The sequence below is a fragment of the Melitaea cinxia genome, chromosome 9 (assembly GCF_905220565.1).
Source record: "Melitaea cinxia chromosome 9, ilMelCinx1.1, whole genome shotgun sequence".
Taxonomy (NCBI): domain Eukaryota; kingdom Metazoa; phylum Arthropoda; class Insecta; order Lepidoptera; family Nymphalidae; genus Melitaea; species Melitaea cinxia.
Window position 1 is genome coordinate 16,963,102 of NC_059402.1, and position 21,829 is coordinate 16,984,930.

At 34.7% G+C, this 21,829-nt stretch overlaps 1 pseudogene; it reads right to left on the reverse strand.

Moving 5' to 3' along the window:
- Positions 1 to 3,874: 3,874 nt before the first annotated feature.
- Positions 3,875 to 20,084, reverse strand: LOC123656198 (annotated as a pseudogene).
- Between the last annotated feature and the right edge of the window lie 1,745 nt (positions 20,085 to 21,829).

The window sequence follows — 21,829 nt, forward strand, 5'->3', positions numbered from 1 at the left end:
GTCTGAGAATCAGCGAACATCTATTTTTTATACGCTAAGTTATAAGGGGAGGGATTAATGGGGGATAATAACATATATGGGAAAACAACGTTTGAAATAAAATAAAGGCGTTAAGATAATTTTGTAGTTTTTTTCTTTCTTTTATTTTTATCGATAAAAAAATCATAATAAAAAATTTATTTCCGAATAATTATTTTCTTTCTAATTCAAATAGAACTTGAAATTAATATTTTATGATAAAGAAATTCGTTCCTATCTGGCGTCCGACGACACTACACGGTTTTTCTTTTTTTGGCGTTCAATAACTAAACAAATTAAACATAGAGTGCAGGGCGCTATACAGGGGAATAAAAAACACCGTAAAACTAAAAAAAAACTTATAGGGTATAAAGCGAACCACCACCAAGTAGAAAGTACCGTCTGATGTTTTGTAGTTACTGTCACATAGAAATCTAAAACTATATAATTAAAACCGACATTAAATAGCTAGTCTTTAGAAAAAAATATACCTCTAAATTCAGCGCTCGAAAACCCCTAAATGATAACGACCAGGAAAAATTCGTGTTCATTCAACAATGTGCACATACGTAAAAAAAATTGTCATATAATATTTATCTGAGGTAAGTAAAGCAGGAAATATCCTCCTCAAAATCTGGAGCAGCCCGACTGGGGTAGTACCTCGGTGTTGCAGGCGTCTATAGTCACCGGTAATCGCTTACCACCAGGTGAGCCGTACGCTTGTTTGCCGATGTGTGCTCGCAAACGAAAAAGACTTTAATTACATCGAGAAGTAATACAGCGTAAGTAGACGAAACAATACGCGTTATCAAAGATAACTCAAAAAGTAGTTATTAGATATCAATCAATTTTTTTTATAATATTTACGCAAGAGAGTCATCCAATGTTACGCGATCGCTGCAACTCGTAAACATTTGTTACAACCGAGTGTGTATTTCTATATGACATTGTTTTGTCATGATTATTTGTTGGTATTTTTAACCGACTTTCTGAAAAGAAGGAGGTGCTCCATTCGTCTGTTTCTTTAATATATGTTTCATTAGAACTTTTTACTGGACGGACCGATTTGGTCCATCTGGTCCAATTTTGATTTAAATAAGATCTAACAAGTGCTTTTTACCCGACTGCCAAGGAAGGGTTATGTTTTTCGCGCGTATCTTGTATGTATGTATATTTGTATGTAATATTCTTTACTACCTCATACTTCCAGAACCACTGAACGGATTTACATAATTGAGGTATCGTTAGGTTCGTCTTAGCTGCCCAAGTGTTCTTAGACGGGTGACATTAAAAAAAATCAAACATGGTGGTTGCGCGAAGCCATTGTAGTTAATGAAAAAAAAAATTTTTTCTCGAATACTACAATATGGGTATCAAATTGAAGGGCACAATACAAGGATTTTAAAAAGGTATATCATGATTATTTAGTTATATCTAATAACTCGTATTTGGTTGAATATTTTTTCGTCGACCTACGTTGTATTATACCGCATAACTTTTCACTGGATGTATCAATTTTGATGATCCTTAATTAAATCGAAAGCTAATACTCGTTTTGTACTTTCAATAAAACTTAATTGAGATCTAATGACTACTTTTTGAGTGATTACTTGACTATTTTTTCGTCTACTTTCGTTGTATTACTCGTTGATATAGTTGAAGCGTGTTTGTTTTTCGTTTGTATGCAAACACAATTATTATCTTATAATTCCTACAGGGTCAAAATCACACTTTTAAAAACATATTGTGAAACGAAATGGTTCGAAGTATCGTATAACATAGTGAGCTATGTTATCCACTAGAGAGCGTCAGTTTAATCTAATATATAAAATTCTCGTGTCGCGGTGTTTGTAGTTAAACTCTTCCGAAACGGCTCGACCGATTCTCGTGAAATTTTGTGTGCATATTGGGTAGGTCGGAGAATCGAACAACATCTATTTTTCATCTTCCTAAATGTTAAGAGTAGTCCACGCCTATTTTTTTTTTTAATTTTTATAAAAAATATTTATTTTTCATTTTATTATGATTTGGTTTTAAAAAATACATACGACCCTAAATTTTCACCTTTCTACCATCAACCCCTATTTTTAAATAGCTTTTAGCGGCAAGACAACGTTTGCCGAGTCAGCTAGTATTTATAAATAATTTTGATGACTCTTGTTTTAATCGATAGCTGATGCTTGTCTTGTTAAGTTTGATCCATTTAAGTTTGATCGTAATCTGGTAATCACTTTAGTAATTGAAGTCGGTTTTTTTTCATTTGTGAGCAAACACAATTAAGGTTTGTTTTTTGAGTAGATGTTGAAGTAAAACTTCTTGACCCACGCTTGAATTAGGGAGTAAGATGGTGAATGCGTGACGAGAGCCTTACGAAAAGTACAATTGGGCGAGGCGAACGGAGCAAGAGAGAGGCGTGAGCACACATTTTCTTTCTCTCTCGCCAGTTACGTTTCGTATATCTAAGTCAGAGTACAAGCCGATTGTGCAGAAGTTTTACTTCAGTCGTGTGGTCTAAAACACACTCGTTTTTTTTTGTCTTGTGAATGTTGGTCTTTGTATTATAATAAATAAAGAACTTTATTTTTAATTATTAAATTTTTTTATTTCATTATATATGATACAAACCCACTTTAGGTCATTGTCACTTAATACTAATAAATTATTATAGTGTTTGAGGAAAATTTATTTATTTCTTAAAATATTATTAGTTTAACACTATAAATTAAAAGTACAGTTTTCAGTTTCATTGCTCTGTAGTTTATTCAGAATCAGGTACTCAGCTTAATGTTGTAAGAATTTAATATTTTTTACCTGAAAGTGAGAAATTGCTATTAAAATATTGATAGTCAAAAATACAAATAGTATTAGCACTTTCAATGACAGTCAATTATACAGGCACAAAATTGAGTCAGTTCTTTTTTTAATATATTTTTTAAATATTTATAAGTTGTTAAATCAGTAAAATGCACACGCTTTAAATAGTTGGACATAGAATACTATTTAACGAAAACTAAACTAAAATCTCTAGTTCAATATTGAAGTCTAACATTCACTTCAGCCTATCGCAGTCCACTGCTGGACATTGCCCTCCCTAAGTGCGTCAAACATCCCGGTTTTCCGCAACCCTCATCTACATCGGCAACCTTACATAGATCATCGGTCCAGTGGGCCGGAGGACGTCCCACACTGGGTGTGCAATGATATTACTATAAATAATTAGAAATTATCTTAAGGGCACTAAAAAATTTTTGAAACTTTTGTCTCGTTTAATGTACGTCGAAAATTATTAATTTTGTTGTTAAAATACACTAAAGTTTCAAAAGCAAAGTCGATGGAAACAAGGCAATCTTTTAAAAATAAACGATTTTATTTTCTGAGCCACGAATTTTTATGATAAACTATGTTTAAAAAGTAAGTAATCAACCTTCAAATGTAACTTTAATAATTTCGAATTTTGAGGTCATTCCTTTTGAACCTATAGTACAGTTTGATAATCGTATCGTTTTTTTTTTTTTTTTTTATATCAATAGTCACGAAATAGTCCAAACTAATTCAAAAAGTTACTTGAAATCGTATACCCACAGTCATATATTTATTACATCTACCAGAACATGCAAACTATAATTAAGTTCTAAGCTACTCCGAGCGTGATGGAACCGCCCCTTCTCCTGCATGGAGAAAGAGGTCTATGCCTATATATGTCTATAGGCTTTTTGACATTTGCCCAGCAGTGACGTGTGGAGGCTGATGTGTGGAGACAGGCTGAATTAACCAATATGGCCAAATCATGTGTTTATTAGCAAATAAAAAATACCATCAACTACAGGCATGAAAAAACATTTCTACCGGGTAATTTTTACCTCAGAACTTTGATTTCGTGTCATTTTTTTCTTCATCCGTGGTGACACTGACTTCGTTCCATGGCTGTTTCTCAGATGTACCAAATATGAGAAAAAATATATTACAGGCGATGTAAATGCCTGAAGACAGGTAGAAAACCTTACGCCACTCGTAAGGGTCAGTCTGAAAAATGGCATTGTGCTCACGTATCCATCTACCGTGTTTTTGTAAGGTCTCATTGTGTTAAGGTGGGAACATACTTTACATTTTTATGTGAACTGTATACTAACATAATTGCATGCAAAGATAAATTGTCAATTTCCTTTAAGCTTTTTGCTTTGCACTAAAACTGAAATTTGAATTGAAATCAAATTTTAATTTTAATTATTGTTACAATACTTTTCAATATAAAAAGTAAATTTATGGTTACAATATCATCTGAGCGAGATATTTCTAAAGTCTCACTTGGAAGTAACTATGATGATACATATGTGATATATTACTATTCCTTATTTAGCTTTAGCTTCCGAGGAATAGTAAAATGGTCTGCAATGTTTGTGTAGTGCTCCTGGTGCTGAAGGTTCGTGGTACCTGCTTACCATCAGGCGGAGACATGTTTGGCATATTTATAAAAATAAAGAGACGGCCATTGTAAAATGGCGTAATAAAATGACATACATTTGAGTTATTACATCACAAGTTCCGTATTTTCCAGAAGACATATATTAAGCAAATTGCAGATTAAAAATTCAGTAATTCAGAGCTGGCTTTGAAATCATCATTTATTTAAATGGTTAAGATTCTCATTTTTTAACCACTGGACCTTTGTTATTATTTTTAATTTATCAGTCGACCAAATGAACATAATATATTGAGTTACTGAAGATGAATTTAGTTACAAATGAATTCAAAAGTTTAAATTTATGTAAAATATACCTCATCTTGGATAATAGCACCAGCAGCTATCGGCGCAAGGATAGAAACTCCATTGGATATTAGTGATTCCCATCAAAGTACCGGCGAAGTTTGGAGCCATGTCGATGTGCACCAACTGTAAGATTATCAGTCATATGAATAACTTTAATCAGGCTACTTACAAATCACTGTTCAGAAATCATGAAGTTAACTTTTTATACAAAATATAGCAAATGTAAACGTTATCTATAGAAAGCGTTATGTTTAAATATTTATATCGACCATCGATTATAAGACTTATTGGTTTTGATTATATATAATAAGTTTTTACACAAACTTTGCCAAAATTAATTTACAGTATTACCAAATAGCCGGCGTAGTGACCGGAATTAAGCCCGACAACGATAGTTAATAACGTTACAGCTAATACAACTTGACCTGATGGCACATAAGAAAGCCCAATAAGAGCTAATCCTGGTCCAAAATGGCCTGAAACAATTAAAAAAATAATTTTAAGATCCAGAAAGTTACTCAATATCTTCACTGTTGTATCAGAAGAATTACGATTAGTTGAAAAGGATGTTCTTCGTCACAGCCAAGAATAAGCTTAAAAGATAAGTGTAACACATGAAAATTCGAAATACCAGCCCATAAAAATAAATGGATGGAAGCACTACAAAAACATATACAAAGATGCAAAAGAAGAAGATCAAATCGAAATTCGATTCTTTCTCTATGTAGGAGAAGGATAAGAAGGAAAGAAATTTCACGTTGAAAAAAATCTGTACATATTTATAAATACATTTCTATAACCTCACAAATTAAAAGAAGACTTAATAGGTTACACTTACCAAGAGAATTGAACAATTTTCTGCATGTGGTGATCGTTAACCATTTTTTATTCAGTATATAATCTGATGCGTAGCCAACAGGAAAACTTAAAACATACATAGCGATGTACGGTAAAGCTGACAATACGCCATTCTGGAATAATTTAATTTATATTTGAATATCGTAAAATCTTTACGAAATATTTTCATTTTTTGATAAACTTAAAAAGAGATGATTCTCAATTCGATTGTATTTGTTTTCGCTCGCAAGACTTCATGACGGTTAATAGGTTATTCCTTTAATTAATTAAAGGAATAACTCAAAATGTATTCGTCAGATCCCAATCAAATTTAAATGTAATCGTACGAATATGTTGTAACAGCATTTGATTAAAAAATAGAATTACTAAAATCGATATATCCTTAAAAAGTTGTGAAGTAACACAAAAACAATCGAATAACGAACCTCATTTTTTAAGTCAAGAATCTATATCATCTAATGTTCAAATAGCCACAAACGCACCGATTTTATGTCAACCTGTAAAACTTGTTTCATGTATGAGGGTATTTCAGTCATCAGTGTCCAGAAACCCCAGTTCTGACCACAGTGGACAATCACCAAAGCTATACAAGGTATTGACGTCGATATGATCCTCCAGGGTGTCGGCAGTTTCTGAAATTGATAGAAAAATATATGAAGTAAAAAGGCTTTAAGCAAAATTAAGCGATCTAGAATTAAATAGTCTCATTTAAGAACAGATGTAATAGGCTACCCAATACAGTATATCTGGAGCGTCTGAAAAAGTGCCTCAACCTTACAGATCACCGCTAAATAGTACTGCTCTTAAAGAGTATTGTGTTTCTGTTGTGAGTAAGGTGATCATAGAGTCTGGGAAGAGTGGGGGGGGGGGGGGTAGAGTCAGCAACGCACTTACATGCTTCTGGTTTTGCAAGCACCCATACGCTAATTTAACCGCTTACTATCAGATCCTTGTATGCTTGTTTTCCGACCTGTTCAAATAAATGAGAGAGTATATCCCCATTTACCCAAAAAAAAGATTATTTTATTCAAATATGATACTCAAATCTGCGATAGGCAGAAATAATAGTAATCAAATATTATATATATTAACGAAAAAAATAAATAAAAAATAAACAATGAGTTTTTACTGTTATTAAAAGAGTTTTATTGTGTACAGATCACATTATTACCTTTAATTAATCTTGTATATAAAATTCTTGCGTCATAATGTTAGTTACAATATTCCGAAACGACTGGAGCGATTTTATGAAATTTTGTGTGCATATCGGATAGGTCTGAAAATCAGCCAACATCTATTTTTCATACTCCTAAGTTATGGGGGGGGGGGGGGTTAAGGAGGGTAATAACATATATGGCAAAACAATATTTGCGGTGTCAACTAGTTTTCTATATATTTTATATTAATAATTGATAAATAACGAAGTGTCACATACCTTCTGATCTTTGCCAATGTGTCCCAATGAGTTCTCTATATAATTTCGTTCAACTTCCTTGATTAGTTTGGAACTTCTTGGAGAGTCAGCTCCAAGGAACACATAGACAGCTGTCCATAGTATACCAATCACACCTGTGCTGTAAAAGATCACTGGCCAGCCCCAAGAATCAGCTATGAATCCAGCAGCTATCAATTGAATAGCTGTTCCTAGTTGTGCACCTGCAAAATAGTTTATATACTCGTAGCTTAATACCAACTTAAACATAAGTAGTGGTAATAAATAAATAAAAAAAAGTGTGCGTGTCAGCTCCGACGCACGACTGGAGCTTACTCCTTCAGATCGACTGTCTAAATAGGCACAAAAAAGGCTAACTAGTCTAAGAAAAAGATTAATACCATATCGAATTGTAAATAAACGAATCAAATAACGCCATCTGTTGGCGTTATTTGAGGGAAAATATATCTGATGAAAGATCATCATCATCATACAACCCTGCTCCAATGTAGGTTGGCAGATATATTCCCTACTAACCGGGACCGACGGCTTAACATTCTCTTTGAGGCACGGTGGGGAGACCCACAAGGACTGCACAAACACTCAGACCACAGCAAACATCTGTGTGGCCAATACAAATGCCACAAACCAGTGCTGTGACCGTTGTACCAAGGCAAAAAGGTCTATAAATACATATTATAGGGAGGGTGAAAAATAATAATAAAAATTGAAAACAGTTATAACCATTCTACTAATGTAATGAATTCATCATCCTTGACAATGTTACATGGAAAGTTTTATTCACTTAAGTTGTACCTAAAAATGATACAATCATTGTAATTGTAAAAGTAAATAAAATAAATAAATATTTTAAAAATTTTGATAAGACGATATCAAGAAAAATATAGGCCTCTGATTTTTTCAGTACATTGGGTTTTTTGCGTAACTTTGTTTACAATCCTTATCTTTTAGAGTGTCAGAGATAATAAGACCGTCGGCCGTGATGAAAGTTGTAAAAATCTAGTAATGTTTTATTCATTTTCTTTATTTAGCTTAGCGCTTCGTAAACTATCAAGTTTTATAGGGGGTGTATAAGTTTTAGTAATCAGGGGATCTATAAGATTGAAATCAGTGTTTTACGACGCGTTGGCGTACTAGTCATAAGTTACAGAAAATAATAATAAGACCAATCTTCATTCAGTTCTTCACTGAACTCTGCGAAGAATTGTGCCAAAATCAACAGTTTGATCTCAATATTTTTCTGTCGTAGTTTCTAAATCATGTAATAATTAAAATAAGAAAAGAAAATGTATTATTTTTTTTTATGTCATTAGGTCGGCAAACAAGCGTACGGCTCACCTGATGGTAAGCGATTACCGTAGCTTATAGACGCTTGCAACACCAGAAGCATCGCAAGCGCGTTGCCAACCCAATCCCCAATCCTCCCAGGAGCTCTGGTCACCTTACTCACCAACAGGAACACAATACTGCTTGAAAACAGTATTATTTTGCTGTGACCTTCTGTAAGGTCGAGGTACTACCCCAGTCGGGCTGCTCCATATTTTGAGCAGGAAATTCCTGCTGTGCCCTACCTCAGTTAAAATTTGCTAAAAATTTAAATATCTGTAAACATACAAATTAATTATTAGTTTTATTTATACGCCTTTATTTTATATTGTAAATTATCTAAGACTGTTAATATCTATTTTGATATTATGGCTTAATTTAAAAATATAAAAAATATGCACATTTTATTTTACGTCTGACAGACTACGCCTCAGTCAAATATTAACATCAAACTCACCTCAGCGGCAGGTTAAATGGGTACTTATTGCTGTTAAATTAAAACAAAGGCAAAAGAAAGTTTGAAACCATATGCAATAATTATTAACACTACATTTTTCATATCAATTTAATACGAACATAAATTAATTTATCACCTTTTCAAAAATTTCAATGCATTCATCTTACTGTGTGGCTACGGTACTAAAGAATATAGCCACCCCTTCTCTTCCCGTGGGTGTCGTAAGAGGCGACTAAGGGATAGCACAGTTCCGCTACCACCTTGGAACTTATAAATCCGACCGGTGACGGGATAACCACCTAACTACTGGCTTTGAAATACACAGGCCGAAGACGGGCAGCAGCGTCTTCGAAGCCAGCCCTGCGGTCACCAACCCGCCTGCCCAGCGTGGTGACTATGGGCAAAGCACATGAGTTCACGTTATTTTTGGCGCGAACTTGTGGAGGCCTATGTCCAGAAGTGGACTGTATAGGCTGTAATGATTCATCTTACCAGCATATATCAAAGTGCCCAGTCTGCTCTTCTCCTCCAAAGGCACCCACTTTCCAATCAGATGATGTATTGTAGGATATAAAAATCCTTGAGATAATCCTTGCAGCATACGAAAGGCACATACTACTTGCCATCCACCCTTGTTAAAAATAAATTAGTTAATAATGATTAATCAACTTTAAAAAATAATTGGATATTAGTTAAATCTTCAAAATTCTAAATTTAAATTTATTTATGTGTGATGATGGCTTGTCATGTAGTTTCATTACAATTTAAGTTGCAAAAAATAATGCGTAATTGTCATTTACTTGTCGAAGTATATAGATTTTTTTGAGAATAAATCCAAGTATACATTTTTTGGAGAAATTTTGGTAAATGTAAAGCGTTTTCTCATTAACTATAATTTTGGATCAAACTGTTAATCGTTTTTTGTAAATATGATAATTTTCATCTATATCTATACAAATAAATAAAATTGGAGTGTCTGTTTGTCATATTAAAATACCCGCTTTTTACTTAATGCATATGTTAATGCATAAATAAATAAATAAATAAATAAATAAATAAATAATAAAATGTATTTATACACTGTACATATACCAAAACAATATTTTTTACAATATTTCTCTGTCTGTCTGTCTGTCAGTCAGTATTTTGTTCCGGCTAATCTCTGAAACGGCTAGACCGAATTTGACGGGACTTTCACTGGCAGATAACTGATGTAACAAGGAGTAACTTAGGCTATTTTTTTTGGAGAAATTTATTTATTTTATCACTCTGCGAACTGAACAATAACTTTTTTGTTAAATCCTACGCGGACGAAGTAAAGTGATCTAAGCATCATAACCTGAAAAACTAGATTTCTTATATACGATTTTATTTTTGTGTTACCCCCCACATTAGGAATTTTAAACATTTTTAAAGAGCTCACTATAGACGGCGCCATGGTTCGCTTAAACCGAATATAAAAATCATCATATCAAAAATTTCGATCTAGCGGTTACATCGTTCCATAGCTTAATTGGCTAGAGCGCCGACACGGTCAGTCGGAGACGCGGGTTCGAGCCCCGCTGGAGCGGTCAATTTTTGATATGATATTCAAAAATGATTAGATTTCTTTTCTCTAAAATAAGTAAAGCTTACATGATACGATCCAAGTGGCATCAGCAGCGTTACCACAGAATTGACCCCAACACAAATGGTGATCAAGACCATTCCTCCGAACCTCGCGGACAGCTCGCCCCCAGGTATCTGTAGTATGACGTAGCCCCAGAAGAACGATGAGAGAATCAAGCTCTGCGTCTGCAAGCTCCAGTCAAATGACTGTAAAAAATGGATATTATTAATTTTACTTTAAGAAGGCTTTTATTAACAGATATCACTGGTCGTCACTGGAAATTTTTTCGTCTTCCTTAGAAGGAGGTCCTTCTTATAAAAAGATTTATTTATATTTAGTTAAGTCAATGGTACGGAACCCTTCGTGCGTGAGTCCGACCCGCACTTGGCCGATTTTTATGAAATTTTGCGTGCATATCGAGTAGGTCTGAGAATCGGCCAACATACCCCTAACATCATACCCTTAAGTTATAGGGCGGGATTAAGGGGGTTAATAACATATATCGTCCCTTGGCTAATAACACCGCTTAAGTCATTTTTAACAACTTTACTTTTATTACTTATTTATAATAATTACCTAAGATTATTTTATATTAAATTATTACTTATTTAAAAATTCCACCAATTTTATAAAATAGGCAGTTTTTTCCGTGTCCTGTAAAGTTGTTAAAAATGACTTAAACGGTGTTGTTAACTAAGGGACGATATGGCAAAACAACATAAACGGGGTCAGCAAATAACCTATAAAAAGTTACTTAACTTAAAAGGTGTAGGGTTATTTATTGTATCGGCTTATGGTTTTTCCGATACTCTTTCTGAGTGAAAAGTGATTCTTGAGATAAAAAGGGGTAATCTAGTTGAACGAATAACATCTCATAAACATAAAAACAGATCAAGATATGAATGAAGTCATGAAGATAAAATATTTAGATCGATTAGTAGGTTAGTAAAAAATGTCGCTTCGCTCACGTGAGTCTTTTTAATCTGATTTGTTTTATCAATGCGAACTCTGGATAATATAGTTTTTTACGACATATTCAAGTGTATATTAATATGATAAAAGATAATATTCATTTGTTCGAACAGTACTCTATATTTTGAAGTAGGTACATTGTTAATAAAAAAAAATTGTATTAGATTTGTTTGTTTACTGTTTATTGATAGAACACGAACAAAGTATACACCATATTTCAAGTACATAAACAATAACGGTCACCCACCGCCTGCCCAGCGTGGTGACTATGGGCAAAACACATGAGTTCACGTTATTTTTGGCGTAAACTTGTGGAGGCCTATGTCCAGCAGTGGACTGCAATAGGCTGAAATGATGATGATGATGATGAAACAATAACAGTAGAGTCTGATTGTAACTTTAATTATAGGTGATAACTACATTAAATTTGACTAACATACACTAATAACATACACATGGCTAGAACTTAAGATAGTGTTATACAATTAAATTAGCTACAATAAAAGATGACGCCGCGTTGGCGCAACGGTTACAGCCATGGATTGTACCTGTTGCGCTGGCGGTTGCGGGTTCGATCCCCACACATGACAAACATTTGTATTGGCCATACGGGTGTTTGCAGTGGTCTAGGTGTTTGTGCAGTCCTTGTGGGTCTTCCCGACGTGCCTCGGAGAGCACGTTAAGCCGTTGGTCCCGATTGTTATCATGTACGCCTGTTAGCGATCGTTACTCATAGTAGGAAACATATCCGCCAACCCGCAGTGGAGCAGCGTGGTGGATTAAGCTCTGATCCTTCTCCTACATGGGGAAAGAGGCCTATGCCCAGTAGTGGGATATAGTAGGGACCTCAGTTAAACTAACTATCTTAACATTAGGTACTATAAACGGTATTACAAACTTGGTTCATGTAATCAGCAACCTTATCCAGCACCCTAACCGAGTCGCAATATTGAATGAAATCTAAAATTTATGATATAACTAGCGGCCCGCTCCAGCTTCGCACGGGTATAAAATATATAGCCTATGTCATTCAGTGAAAAAATTAGTAAAATCGATCCAGTAATATTGATTCATTCATTACTGCCATTACGCATGAAATAAACGCGTCCGATCACTGCTAAATTCAAAGTGCTACAAGGAGAACCGCCGCAAATGCGACGTCCTGCAATTTTTAAATCTGTAATATCTTCGAAAATATTCATTTAAATCATATGCTATAAAGGGCCATATAGTTCTATATTAAATCAACAATGTATTTAGGTTTTTAATTAGATAAGGATTAATGCTGTATTGGTTAAAATCGCTACGAAAATTAGCCATTATTTGTCGTAAAAAGTAAATGACAAAAAAATGTTATTGTGGGATACCTATCCGTAAGAGGTAGACATATACCACAGCAGAGTTTTCTGTAGACCTTCTCAATGTGTACAATACTTGGTACATTATTTTGGTAAATCTCGTAGGGTTCAGCCTGCGTTTGCAATGTAAGCGGAAAAAATGTAATTATTTACGACATCACATTAGAAACCTCAAAAATAACGGTATTTATCCACTATTTAATGGATGTGATTATACATATAAACTTTCCTCTTCAATCACTCTATCTATTGAAAAAAACCGCATCAAAATCCGTTGCGTAGTTTTAAAGATTTAAGCATACATAGGGACATAGGGACATAGGCACAGAGAAAGCGACTTTGTTTTATACTATGTAGTGATTAGTGTAAAGTCTCAGACTGTTAAGAATGGAACTATAAATTATTCAAGTAATCCACAGCAGAATATATTCTGCTCAAAATCAAAATTGAAAACATCCTACTTTTTTGGAAGTTGGTCAAAAAGTAACGAATGCCGCACAAAGCTTGCTCTAGCTGAGACTCCAGTGAGCTGAGATTCCACAACGAGAGTGTTCTTATTGAATATGTTAATACACAATTTCAACGAACTGCGTAGGTTTGACTTACAAGAAATATATTTACAAAGTTATTAAGTATTAAATTAAGAAGACGTTTACACATTGCTTACGCATCTCAAGCCTGATAAAGGACCCGGCACTAACAGTGCTCCACCACTTGACATTAATAAGCGCGGTAAATATTTGGCCAAGCAATTTCGTTTCATACTAAATATTTGTTTTAAGTACTTCCTCTAACAACCGCTCTGGTGTAATGGAGCGAGTAGTCGCCTAAAACACCGACGGTTTTCGGGTTTGATTCCCGCTCGGGATGGATATTTGTACATATATTTCTTTCCCGTTTGGATGTCTGTCTTTGTGCGTCTAGACACCGTGCCTCGAAGAGCACGCTAAGCCGTCGACTCCGGTTGTAATCATAAATACCTGATAGCGATCGTTACTCATAGGAACTTATCCGCCAACCCGTAGTGGATGAGAGTGGTGGATTAAACTCCAATCCTTCTCCTACACGGAGTAAGAGACCTATGCCCAGCAATGGGATATTACAGGATGAATGCGTGCAGTACTTATCTAACAAAAAAACATAAAATAAATACTATATAATTGTGTAAGTTATCAAACGAAAAAGAAAACCTACTTAAGTTTACATCCACAATTAATAATTATACAATGCGTATATCACCAACGCCTCGTCTATCTTTAGTTAAAAAAAAATAGTCATTTAAACATACGTATTATTAAACTACTCGTCACAACTTTAACTTGTCTCAAATTTAAGTAATACAATACCAGATAAAAGAAATATTATAAAAGGGCTTGTAAAAAACCGAGTGTGCTCTGACCACACGACTGAAGTAAAACAATCTTGGCTCCTACAGTAATATGATGATGATGTATTTTCTCTCTATCTTCACTAACTTAAGCGCTATATTTATCTATCACTTCAAAAAAACTAATATATTTTATAGCCAAGGACATTTAATTCAGGAGCTAGTATTAAAACGCGATAGCAGATGGCGCTGTACGGAATTAGATCGCGCTAACGCTTCGTGTCTCGTGCGGTATATAGACAGTTGAAAGTGCCGTATAATTTACAGTCATAATACTATGATATACGATAAATCCCAAAAGTGTTAATTTTTGAAGTCCGCGTCCTGACTGACGCGGAGCTATCAATTTAATAGTGTCAGTAATAATAATAATCGTTTATTCAAACTCACATACATATTACACACACATCGATATACAGACAACTAAAAGACTAGACAAAAAAAAAATTACAACATAACAACTCCATCTATACAAATAAATAAACTTAATTTTTTTTAATATAATTGGAAGCAATGTACATAACAAGCAACTAAAATAAAACACAATAAATTAAAAAGTAATAATATAATAATAATAGGTAATTACCAACATAAAATTAGTAATAATAATAAAAAAATAAGGAAAAAGAAAAAAAGAATAGAGCAATCAATCTGCATAGCGATGCAGTTGTTGGATAATCAAGATCCTTCAACACCGATTTTCAGCGTCACCCGTAAGGAGATAGGCGGAAAGCAGTCCTTAAATAAAAGAAATTAATAAAACTAAGTGTTTTCTAATCCCAACTCTTAGCAATCAGTATGACGGAATGTGACGGATGACACTAACGGTCTGACGTTACAGCGCGATATTAAAAATTCATATCGTCTCAGTTCATGAGAGAATACTTTGTACTTCACCGAATATTTGTAAAAACAATTGGAGAAATATCTTAAATTTAATAAAACTTACCCCCTTAGACTCGACGGTCTAAAAGCTCAGAATTACATGAGTTTTTAACTTTTTTTTATATCTAAATAACAACCAAAACTTTTAAGACTATTTATTAATATTTAAGTTTACAAAAAACATTATTACAAAGATAAAAATTACATTAACTATTTTAAAGATGGCGTTGAAGTCAGACTCCTTAATAAATTAAATCGCGGCGCGCAATGTTTTAGCTCTTCTATGGGTCTGAAAAAAAACAAAACCAATTTTTAATCATTATAAATAAACATCGCAGGAAGTAACATGAAAAAAAAAAATTTTTTTTGAAGAAATAGCGCGTTGGTAGTTCGAAAATATCTATTTTTTTTCATCGTGTTTTGCATGTAAAAAAATAAAAATATTTAACGCAAAAATTTTATTTTTCGCCCTGCGGTAGCTGTGATTATATTAAATAACATATTAAAATTTGAAACGAATCGACTTAGTAGTTTTTCTTTTACGCCGCGCGCCAGGCGGAAAAAAGTAATTTTGTGATAAACGCGTTTAAATTTTAGTCAAGGAAATTCTCAAGAAAATTAGATTCGAGCGTATACTTACGATTAACCAGCTATTACAGCGCATACAGTATATCATCAGTCCTATCAAACTCTTTAATTTCTTCAGTTTTTCACCTCTCAAAACTAAAATATTTTCCCTTACTACAACTCAGGTAAAGAAACCGAAGTACTGACCGATTGCTTTGACGCTGACCTTTTAAATGGGTTTTATAGCATGAAACACTGAAAATATCGACACTAAATTTTAACTGTATCCTTTCGAAATACTATACTTTCGAAATATGAAAAAAAAAGATTCTTCTAGACCACCGGGTCCCCTTAAGCCGCACGAAACGCGACGACGACGTTAGCGCAGCGGTCAAGACACTGCGCTGGTTTGATACTGTTATGCTGGCGGTCGCGGGTTCGATCCACGTACATGGCAAACGATTGTATTGACCATACAAATGTTTGCTGTGGTCTGGACTTTTGTGCTTGTTTATTGGGTGTGTTTCCGGGCTTCAGATCAGGTGTAAATCCCAGTGAGGGCCGTTGAATGTGAGGTGTAAGACGTTTTAAACATCTAAGGTAAAAATCTAATATATAAAATTCTCGTGTCGCGGTGTGTTTGTAGTTAAACTCCTCCGAAACGACTTTACTGATTCTCATGAAATTTTGTGTGCATATTGGGTAGGTCTGAGAATCGAACAACATCTATTTTTCATACCCTGAAGTTATAAGGAGGGGAAGATTAAGGGGGCTAATAACATATATGGCAAAACAACGTTTGCAGGGTTAGCTAGTAGTTTTATATAATTTCTAGTAACATTTATTTTATGACCAATATAATTATAATGCAATATACAAACGAATCTTAGCGCACTTAAAATTATTTGCACTTGTGTCCTCCTGCATATAGTATTGTACTGTGGGGCTTGAATTAGTCAAGCATCTCGTTCATATGGAAATCACAAATAACTTTTCATATTGTTTTCTAATGTTTACGCGAATTTTACTCATTTAATAAAACACTTTTTTCGGATTTTATCGCGGTTTATTATTAACTTTTGATTCCCGACGTTTCGGATACTTTACAGCAACCATGGTCACGGGAGGACTGAGGTGTCAGACGTCCTAACGTTACAAAGTTATTCGAAACTACCCGACATACATCAATATTTATTTAGTCCTATCTACGCAGAATGTGCTAATTGAGTCTTTAATCTGTGGTAAATTATGCTTGGTTTTTGATTTAATTATATTAATAATGGGTAATATGTAAACATATAGCTGACTTGAAACATCGTCGCTATACTAAGTCTGCAATCTGTGAACACAGTCTAGACACAGCTAGCCATTATATTAGATTCGATAAACCACAGATCCTCGCAAAAGAACACCGATTCCAACCAAGGATGATCCGTGAGGCTATTGAAATTAAAAAACATCCAAATTTCAATAGAGAAGATGGCTGGCAATTACCACCTGCTTGGGACCCCATTATTAATATAATTAAATCAAAAACCAAGCATAATTTACCACAGATTAAAGACTCAATTAGCACATTCTGCGTAGATAGGACTAAATAAATATTGATGTATGTCGGGTAGTTTCGAATAACTTTGTAACGTTAGGACGTCTGACACCTCAGTCCTCCCGTGACCACGGTTGCTGTAAAGTATCCGAAACGTCGGGAATCAAAAGTTAATAATAAACCGCGATAAAATCCGAAAAAAGTGTTTTATTAAACAAATAACTTTTTTTAATAATAATAATAAGCCTGATATCGTGGTGATGGATAGGGCACGGTTGAGGGTATTTTTAGTGGACATCACCATCCCGTATGACGAGAACCTCGTGAAAGCCGAGACTGAGAAAAAACGTAAATATCTGGATCTGGCGCACGAGATTGTCGACATGTGGGATGTGGGGTCCGCTGAAATAATCCCAAGGCAAGTGGGGATCCGGGACGGTTCGCTCGCAGCCAGGATGCAAATGGCGGTGTTACTTGACTCGGCTAGGATTCTCCGCCGGTTTCTCAGCCTACAGCCCTAACCCTCGGCTGTTTGATTTCCCTGCCGGGGTGTAATCCTCTACCCGCTTATATTTATATATGTAAGTGTAAGTAAATTTACTATATTATTTATATAAGTAGTAATTATAATATAATTATGTATCTATTATATATTAAGCCGCCGCGTTGGCGCAACGGTTACAGCCATGGATTGTATCTGTTGCGCTGGCGGTTGCGGGTTCGATCCCCGCACATGACAAACATTTGTATTGGCCATACAGGTGTTTGCCGTGGTCTGGGTGTTTGTGCAGTCAAAGTGCAAAAATACGAACAAAGTATTGCGTTTTTAATATGGGTCGGTTTAACAACGAAATTAGGCACTGCCTAAGAATAACCTGTCAAATTAAATTGTCTTGAATTCGATACCGTTTGTACTAATAATTATGATTTTTGACACGGTTGCGTAATCGCAACATTCCACAGAGTAATATTATGACAATTCACTTTTAATTTTTCGTTTGTGCGTTCTTGTTATTAGTGAAAATATTAATATGTTAGTGATGAATAAGTTTACTTCTGAAATATGTAAGGGAGGACGTGTGTTTGATGAAAGTAAACTGTGCATCGAAATTCAACACGTTCGATTTTAATACATAAATAACAATGACGTTATAATTTTTCATTTATTAATAAATAAACAAGTACTTTTATTGAGCATACAATTTCGTAAGTAATTAATAACGTTATCAATGATTTCCTATGTTTGACACAAACGAAATTATCAGAGTGCCGGCCTTATGAGGTTACTGTGTCTATCCAGTAACTGATTTGTTTGATAGGTATCAGTTGGTTGCTGTACGTGTATTTGTATTATTTCTATGCCTGTATTATAAGTATTAATGCACTTTACGTGTCCAATAATTTACTTGTCTGTTCTTGAAATTATGTAAAAGCCTCTATTCCCAACAAAATTGAAATAAATTAGGAAAAAATTGCAAGAAAGTAAGTGCAGTGTGGCTGTTCCAAGGCTGTTCATATTTTTTTTTCACTGCCTACCCTGTCTAAAACCTTTATGTACGCCACTGGAAGAGAGAGAGAGTTTCAGAGTAGGCAGCGTAAACAGAGAAAGAATAAGAGTAATAGGAAGAAGTATGAGACTGACTTTTAAGGGTTAAATTGGTGTCAGATCGAAAGGAACGCTCATGGGTGTCGCAAAGAAACTCAAAGCGTTCCTTGAGTTAAGACGTAGTATGAGGATGTGAGTATTCATGCGGAAGCAGATTAGGAGCCACTTGAGTCGATAGCGAAAATTGCAGACATGGTCATATTTGCAAGACCGAATTTTCATTTATATTAATTTTTATTAGTATTTATATCGGAAATATTATAAAAATTACTTGAACGTTAATATAGCGTTGGTATACTTACATTTTCTTGAGTGCCGTCTGTCATAGCAACGATCGCCATGCTCATGTTGACTCTCATTGAATATGCGATGACCATCCCGAGGAACAGCAGAACACACTGCAGGTGCCGCATACCAAACAACGAACCTACATCGAGCGAAGTAAACAGAGAGATTATTCTTATTTATGTACTAGCTTTGCCCCGCGGCTTTACACGCGTTAATTTGAAAAAAATGGCCAATATCCTTTCTCAATAAACGGGCTATCCAACACAAAAAGATTTTTTAGCAACATATGGTCCTAACTTGTAATGTATCAATCGCCCCCAATGACCATATGAAATTCTATCTGAGGTAGGGCACAGCATGAAATATCGTGCTTAAAATCTGTAACAAACCGATTGGGGACATACCTAGACCTTATGGAAGATCACAGCAAACTAATACTGCTTTCACGAGGGTTTTTTGTTCCTGTGGTGGTTAAGGTGATCGGAGCTCCTGTGGGAATTGGGGGTAGGGTTGGCAACATACTTGAGATGCTTTTGGTGTTGCAGGGGTCTAACAGGTTACGATAATCGCTTACGTAGCGAGCGTTTATTAGTTAGGTGGGCTGTACGCTTGTTTGACAATCTAATTGTATAAAATAAAGCATAGCGCATACCCCTGACCCTTTGGAAAGAAAGAAACCTTAATTGCTTAACACTAGGACATATACTTTACGACCTATTCTCATACCTACCAAATATACCCAAAAAATCATAAAAATTGATCAAGTTGTGATGTTAATATGGCGATTATATTGATATTTGCCTATACATAAAATACCCAATTGGTGATATGTATACAACTGTTTGTGGTAATTTTTGCAAACAACTTAGATCAATACAAATTAAACGTCAATTTGCAAATAAATATTAGATTTAAATAAAATTAAATCATTAAAATTAAGTATCGTACTTACTCGGTTTTTCTATTATTACGTCTCCTTCGGCCATTTTGATATTAAAATAACAATAAAATATAGGTGTCTAGATAAATTAATTTACTTTCTTAAATAATTTAAACGGCAAATATATAAAAATCTAAATATAAAATATAAAAGTACGTGCTTGTGGGAGATAAATCGTTTTTACTGTAATATTTTTACACGTTTACTCTATAGGTATTATTACTGATATGAGTTTATCGGTTTATCCATCTAGCGTACTTCACTGTAAAATATCGTTCATACCTGCGAGTTGTTCTGACAAGTGGACGGGCGGTTCAAAATTGCTATGTCATTAGAACATAGTGCGATGTCTGATAGTATCTTATTTTTGAAGTGAAACTTCTTTGCATGGGGGTAAAATTTTTACGGATGAAACGCAATAATAATAATATTATCGTCACGAAGATGTGCGACGTTTTTGTCGAACAACAGAGCCACCTAGCGTGTACTTTAGAAACTACAAAGATTGTTACATTAATATCGATAGTATTACATTTCAAGGTAACTAGATGGCGCTGAAACGGAAATCTAAAGTTTTAGATTTGTATAAATATAAACGAGACTTAAAAATTGTTGGCATGTGTACTTTCTACGTACGCACTTTTTTATAAATATATAACTATATATATTAAACCCAGACTCGGGGCGAGAATCGAATCCACCACACCCGATTAGAAAGCTGAGTCACTGCAAACAATGATAATGGTCTAGTTAAAAGAATAAATCTGAAGTAGGTACTTATATTATAAGATATTTATTTACTGTAGTATATTTATTATACAAGTAGATTGGTAAGCTAGTATACGGCTTACCTGATGGTAAGAGATCGTGGGTTCGATTCCCGCTTAGAGTGAATATTTGTGTTTATACAAATTTGTATCATTACATTTATTATACTGTTCTCATGTGAGTGAATTTTGAAAATAAAATTCTTTTAACCTAAACCTATTTCCAGTTCGGTTGTTAGTCCTTGTGGGTCTCCCCACCGTGCCGCGGAGAGCACGTTAAGCCGTCGGTCCCGGTTGTTATCATGTACACCTGATAGCGATCGTTACTCATAGCATAGAATGTATTCGCCAACCCGCATTGGAGTAGCGTTGTGGATTAAGCTTTGATCCTTCTCCTACATGGGGAGAGAGGCTTATGCCCAGCAATGGGATATTATAGGCTGAAGCAATAGCGTATTTCCTCCTGAACTATATCTTAATGAATTATTAATATATTATATTAAAAAGTTACTTGACTTTTTATGCTATGTGGCTACGGTAGTAAAGAATATAGCCACCCTCTCTCTTCCCGTGGGTGTCGTAAGAGGCGACTAAGGTATAACACAAAACTACCTACTTGGAACTTAAAAAGCTGTCCGATGGCGGGATAACCATCCAACTGCTGGCTTTCAAATACAGAGGCCGAAGACGGGCAGCAGCGTCTTCGGTGCGACAAAGCCAGCCCTGTGGTCACCAACCCGCCGGCCCAGCGTGGTGACTATGGGCAAAACACATGAGTTTACGCCATTTTTTTGGCACGAACTTATGGAGACCTATGTCCAGCAGTGGACTGTAATAGGCTGAAATGGTGATGATGATGATGATGATTAAAAAGTAACAACAGATTTGTTATTATTTAAATAACAATAATAACAAACAAGTACAGTCGCGTGGAGTAACTAGTATTATAATAAAACATAATTACTATTTATTACATTGGGAATACTAAATGCCATCTGTCAAGAGTTCAAAGATTAGGACAGAA